This window comes from Chinchilla lanigera, unplaced genomic scaffold (genome assembly GCF_000276665.1).
Source record: "Chinchilla lanigera isolate Chin_1 unplaced genomic scaffold, ChiLan1.0 scaffold00003, whole genome shotgun sequence".
Classification (NCBI taxonomy): domain Eukaryota; kingdom Metazoa; phylum Chordata; class Mammalia; order Rodentia; family Chinchillidae; genus Chinchilla; species Chinchilla lanigera.
The window spans coordinates 6227965-6234949 of record NW_004955404.1 but is presented as its reverse complement, the minus strand read 5'-3'; the positions used below and the strand labels follow the sequence as shown (position 1 = coordinate 6234949).

Genomic DNA, 6985 nt, shown 5'->3' with positions numbered 1-6985 from the left:
TTTTCAGAAAGTATCTGAAATCAGCACACAGCCAAGGAGATGCAGGAGACGGCCAGAAGCAGGAGGGTGACATTCAAATCCTGTAACAGGTTTGGAGCAAAGAGTTCTTCAATGTCAGGGGCAAGTTATACTCATAAGAGAACTCTGTATTCCTCTGGTGGACATAATTGCATGTGGCAAGTCTTCCCTAATTCTCCATGATGGCCACTGCAAATATGATTTTTTGTTTTCATGGAAATATCACACACATACCTACTTGTCTAATTTGATTTCTCATATAAATATTGCCAAGAATGTTTGATGATATATGATATTTGACCCTGTTAGAGAATTATGAGGAGACTACTTGATTTCTGTATAGTAAATATTCTCATTTGTACTTTAAATTACCTTAAAATGCACATAAAATTATTATCTGAATCCTTTATGGCTGTGTTAGTAAACACACATGTCTAATGTGGATTTAAATATGACATCCCTCCAGTCATGCAATGTGTTCTGTATATCAAGCTTAACAAGACATAGTTACCCAATGCAGTCTGTGTTTTTGTAGCTCCTGATATGCATTCCTGAAATCCTTACCTCTGCCTAGCTGGGTTAACCAGTTGGGTTGGAGTCTCAAGTTAACGTAGATGATGGAACCATAAAAACTCCAAGTATGAAGAATAAAGGACGGACACTATCCATTTCTGAAGCATTAAAATCAGGCTTGGTGGGCCTCAGTACCATCTGTTCAGGTAAAATAAATACAAATATTTTAACATGAAAAAAGCTTCCAGCAAGAAACAAAGTTGAATCCAGAGAGAATTTATGAAAATGTGTTGAGGCTGTTTGCAACCTCCCAAAACTGTCTTCCCAGGAAAAGGGCATGCGTGTGTGTGCATGTGTGTGTGTGTGTTTGTGTGTAATTGTATAGTTATCACAGGGATTGAAAACTGGCTGGGTTTGTGCCAAGGCCCTTTTGCAGTTACCTAGTGGACAAGAAGGAGGAGGCTGGACTGCAGGATGCAGGTGGCTTCTGAGTGAGCTGGAAATGCCCCAGGTTTCTTCAGGAAGGGGGCAGTACTGGTCCCAGAGCACCTGGCAAGGCAGAGTGTGAGGATGAGCCACTTTCTCAGGAGTAAATCACCTCTCCTCTCCAAAGGCTTTCAGGCTTCCTGCCATCTCAGTACCATCGTCAGGTTCGTGTCGTAGGAATCATAATGGATGAACCTCAGTTTCCTTTCACTTATCTGCTGCCATAAGTCTGTATTATTTTTAACTGTGTGGATAGGACCGGTCTCTCCTTTAGAAATCTTCTCTTTCCATGCCCCCAAATACACCTTGCCTTTTCTAGTACAGTCTCTCAATCATAATTCTGTTCAAAGAATACATTTTCCAACAGTCTCGAGAGTCATTTCAACAAAAAACAAAGTTATGGGTGTGAGGAGATGGCCCTATCTATAGTTTTGACTCAAAATTTTCCCTCAGGTGTAAAAGGAAAGTACATGTGTATCTAAACAAGACTACATCAAAATGGTCCATTCTTATTGAAGTTATTATAAAACATTCTGCTTATAACATTTCACTTTTTATTTAATACATGTTGGGTGTTTACATACATTCAAAAATAGTACAGGGGCTGGGGATTTAGCTCAGTGGCACAGCACCTGCCTGGCAAATGCAAGGTTGTGAGTTCAGTTCCTAGTACCAGAAAAAAAACAAAAACAAAAGCAAAAAATATAGTACAAAAACAGCTACATTATTTCATAGGACTGAACCATTTACTTGAGTAAATTATTTGAAAGTGTATTAGTTTTCCTCAGATAGGGTAATGTTCTCCTCACACTTTATTGTATTCCATCGGCTCCTGTGATTGGTAGAAATTCCTAGGAATGGGAACATTGTTTTCAAGATTTTGACTGACACATCAAATACTGCATCAGGGTGTACACACATGTTCTGTTGCTTTTCTTCAAGTCAGTCATTAAGAAAATTGTCATTTAATTCCATTACAGTAAAATTTCATGCAGACGAAGTTTACTTGTTCCTGGGTGTCTGCATGCTAAGAGGGAGGTCTGCATGTCCCGCCATCTTGATCTTCTAGGTGTGGTCAGTGGATTAACTGCTTCAGCGCTAAGGACACAGGCACTGGGGACAGTTTGTGAGCCCTGCTCGACAGTCATACAGAAACTGCTTCTCTACACAGTTAGGAATTGTGTAGGAACTGAAGCTTGAGATTGGAGAAATTTGTGTGGTAGTGTGCATGAGAGCTGTCATGGGAAACAAAGGTGCTAGGAACATGGAGGAAGGTGAGCTAAGTGGCCCCTCCACACCCAGCAAGAATGCCTCTGCATGGTGTCTGCAGGCTCACTTTGATTCTCACTGCAGGCCTAAGTGTCACTCTTTCCCCACATCACCATATGTCTGGTACGAACTTCTGCATTGTATGAATGCTTTGTATCCCTGGAAATTTTTGTAGTTGAGGAAGCAGAGGCTTCACACAGGGCTGGAGGTAGAGAGGGAGAGAGAGCGGCAGATCCCGGGGTGCCTGGAGCCAGGGGAGCAGAAGCTACGACAGATGACATGGCAGAGCTGGTGACACAGAGGGGGGAGCTTGTGCAGAGGACCACAGCAGGAGGCCAGGGAAGGCTGGGAAGGAGCACTTGGGGCTCAGTGTAGGTTAGATCACAGAGTTCTGAAAGATGGGTTCCAAGCACACAGAATTACCACTGACAAACATATGAATTTCAATAGCTCTTTGAACATCAATGTCGGTGCAGAATTAAACAGAAGGAAACCCAGTTTTCAGCAAGTTGATACTATTTATCAGGGATCTGAGTGCTAGGTTGTATGGCATTTGTTGAGATAAATAAAAAATGATGAGAGGATTTCTGTGCCGGACATAATGAAATGACATGGAACACATTTATCTCCCTATGGGCAACCACAACAACACCACAAAACTGGACATGATATGGATATCAACAGTTGTTTAAGAAATTAGATATTGGACGGATTGACTGTGGTGCCTGATATATGGAAACCAAACTAGATAAACTCTAAAACAAGCGCAATTTCTACCCAGACAGAGGTTCCTGGTGATGGAGCTAAAAGCGAGACCAGGTGGGACCAGTCGTCTCCTTGGGTTGAATATACAAAAGTGCGAAGGTAGAGATGACAGGATGACTAGACTCATGGGGAAGAAACCCAGAGAATAGAGAACTGTGGAGAAAAACTTTGAAGATTTAAGGACAACTTGCTTGAAAGTTCAGCTGAGTTCTGATCTTTGAATTTGAGAGAGAAGTGGATCAAAGCCTGGGGAAAGAGCAAACTGAAATGGATAAGAAGGAAGACCCTTTGGAACTCACACATGGGTAAGAACAGTGTCTGCCCCAGCAGGCCCAATGTAAAAGCCTAGTAGTTCAAGTACAGACTTAAAAAGTAGAGAGTTAGAAAGGTCGGTGTCAGTAGACCGAAAGCATCAGTCCTAGACTAACAGCTACTCAGGTTGCTCCTAACAGCTCAAGCCAAGACCTGGAAGGAACAAACCTGTTTTAAGAAAAATAAATATGTTCCAAAGTAAAGTTCAAGAATACTTATAAGAGTACAAATATATTCAAATCCAAAATGTCTCTTATTATATATAGAAACCTTGGGTAGGCAAAGCAGTAAGAAAATGCAACCAATAATATGCAGAGACAAGAAGCAAACAGCCAGAGAAAGGATACAGCTGGCAGAGTAGGGGAGAAGTGCACGCAGTTATTACAACCTGATTCCACTTGTGATAGACACCAAAGGAGAAATGGGACGGAGAGAAGGGAGAAAAAAAGATCCAAAAAAGAAAAAAAGATCGAAGTTGAATTTATGGACTGGACAGCTGCACATAAAAATGAAAAAATACCCTGGACTAGATTAACAGCAGGTTAAACTTTGAAGAATATAAATACAGAGAAAGCGAATGCATAACAGAAACTATTAAAATGAAACAAAGAAGACTGAAAAATGTATGGGGCGACGGTGAACACTTCAGAGACCAGGCGCCAGGCTGCAGCCCACAATGCACTTACTTATTGCCAAGTGCCAGTGTGGTGATGAACCCTGAATACCGAGAAATTAGTTTAGGAAAAACAACTTCACGTTAATATTTTTGTCTTAAAAGAAAAGCACAATAACATGCACATTACAGCTTTGCCACCACTGGTATGGAGGATAAGGGGGTCATCTCCATGATAAATGTGGGGTAATCAGAGTGTCAAAAATGGGTCTAGATAGAAAAATATTCAAGAAATAATAGCCAAAACATTTTTCAAGATTGAGAACAACTGCAGGTTGATGAATCTCAATGAATATCCCAGATGAAAAATACATGCAAAGGCACCAAGCATAACCTAAACAGTTGCTTAAGCTTGTGATAAAATCTTTACGGCAGCTGGGTCTGGATGGGAAGAGGAGAGAAAGCTAAAGAAGTGCAGGCAAAGCCCAAGAAACCACTGCAAGGTAACAGCACAGCTTGAGACTGCGGGTCCTGAAGCACACTGTGCTCTTAGACCAGGATCTCCTGTCCTGTCGTGACACACCTGAGCCATGTCTGATTGCTGGAGTGGGAAGGATGCCTGCTGGTGTCCGTAGGGTATTTGTCCTTGCACATGAAAGGCATTAAAATCTCTTCAATTTTGCTTTTATTAGTGGGATTTTACGTGCCTACAATGCCCTCTATATTTTATAATATTAGATACACAACAATCCTTTGCTTCATACCATAGTAATAGTTCAGTTTTACAATAGAGGAAACTGAGGATCAGAGAAGTTAAATAACACACAAGCATTAGAGAGGACATAAAGGCAGGAAGTCTAAAATTAGATTGTACAATACTAGTCAATATAAACTCTTGCCCTTAGTCAATTCTTCATATTCAAATAAAAATTCAACACATTATCAAAAAACTGATTAGTCCTTAAATGTGGGTTTCTTTCCACCTTGGATATGGATGTCCGTTTTCCCCATAGTCTTCTTCATAATTTTTCCTCCCAAGCTGTCATATACATCAGTTGGTGGGAAGTATAACTTGCACTGATCCCCAATTTCGCAGCAAAGATTCCACCAAAATGGCCTATTCTTAGCAGTGGCATATTTCCCACTAAGATGCAAAGAAAAATGGATAGAATGGATTAAAAAAATTATTGGATAAATTCAATGCATATCAGGTCAAGTTCCTACTAGTCTTTCATCATAATTGCCAAACTTCCTTTAAAATTTATCCAGAGTAATGAAAACAAATTTGAATAAAAGGGAGAAGTGGAGGAAATAAAATTCCCCAATGTTGAGGTCTATTATGAACTGATAACAATCTACACAGTGCGGTCATGGTTCAATGAGGCGATTGCAATAAGTAGATAAATGGTAGGAACCAAAGTGAGCAGATATAGACTTTCATATGTGTATACACGGCAAAGGTGCAAAAGAAATTGAGAGGGGGTGATAATAGAGTTTTAAATAAATGAATATTTAGAGATCTATTCACAGGGCAGACCTTTAATAGGTATGCTTAATACTTTACATACAAGTTCACCCAAAATGGAATATGTGCCTATCTGTATAAGCTAAATCCATTAACCTAGAAGAAAACATGAGAAAGTAATTTGTGACTTTTGTTTAGCCAACAATTTCTTAAATGCAGTGCCAAGTACAATCAATAAAATAATGAATTGATAAATTGAAACTCATCAAAACTGATATCATAAGTTCTAAGGACATTGTGAAAAAGATGTAGAGGAAATTCAAAGTCTGGTGAAACACTAAATTATTACAATGAGCTCCATCAATATGTATTATATAAGTATATGTAGATATAGATATAGATATGAGGGATCTTAAAACTATTATTCTGAATTAAATATGCCAGATCTCTCCTCCCCTTTAAACAAGATCCCAGGAAGAATATCATTTCTAGATATTTTTGGAGCTTTGAAGCCGGTCTCAGTGGCAGAAACAGATGCGTGTTCCCTGGGGTAGAGGAGGGTTTCTCCGTGGGAGAGAGGAGGAAGAAATTACCAAACGGTATGAGGAATCTTTCTGGGCAATGGATCTGTTCATTATCTTGATTATGGCGGCTGTTTCCCGGACGTACACATATGAGAACACACACTCATTCCCAACTGTACGTTTTAAATGTGTGCACTCACCACAGACTGGCGATGCTCCATCTGTTACGAAGTGAAGAGCTCTGTGTTCTCCATCTTCCTGCCACGTGCAACCCACCTACTGCTGGCTGTGACACCCCAGCACTCCTGTCAGAGTTTCCTCCTTCCTACCCGGGGCGAGCATTCCGTGCTGTGTACGCCAGAGCATGTTGAGTCACCTGTATTTGCTGAGATCCGCCTGTGGAGGTCCAGATGTGTGCCTGTTGTACATGAGCGTCAGCGAGTGGTGAGCGAGCAAATAAACAGTGACCCTTGCTTAAGATTGGATGTTGTCAGCAGAATAAATAAATGAATCCCAACGATCAGCCAGCATTCCCGCCATGCTGGTGGCAGAGGCGGAGATTCAGTGATGTTTGACTTTGCCAGCAGAGGAGGAAAGAGCAAGGGCAAGAACTCTTGCAAATATTTAGATTCTGTGTGCAAATACCAGGGCCCAGAAGAACTCTTAGGGGCAGCTTTGGGGAACTTAAGTAACAGACCAGGAGGTAATTAAGAAGGTAAACACTTAGACAAAACAGAAGGACGCAGTCCAGAAAGACGAGATTCTGAAGTCAAGTACAGAGAAAATGCCTTACAGATTTTAGCTAACAGGATTAAAATTTTTCAAAAAGTGCTCTCTAAAGCAAATGTCCATGGTAAGAGGGAACGTAAATTGTTGGAAATGCATTTGTAGCTGTGAGAATGACACTTTTTTTTCAAAATCTTATGCATCTTTGTTACATGGAAAGGAATTTGCACTAGAGCCAAGCCTGTGTGAAAAAATAAACACGCAATTCTACTGCTTCTCTCCGAGTCCATGTAA

The 6985-nt window shown here is 40.5% G+C and overlaps 1 long non-coding RNA gene across 1 annotated transcript; it reads right to left on the bottom strand.

Moving 5' to 3' along the window:
• Positions 1-589: 589 nt before the first annotated feature.
• LOC106148885 lies at positions 590-6445 on the bottom strand. The gene is made up of 3 exons (XR_001234638.1): positions 6166-6445; positions 972-1080; positions 590-729 (listed from the first exon to the last, which is right to left on the bottom strand). It is a non-coding gene; the product is annotated as an uncharacterized LOC106148885 (long non-coding RNA).
• Between the last annotated feature and the right edge of the window lie 540 nt (positions 6446-6985).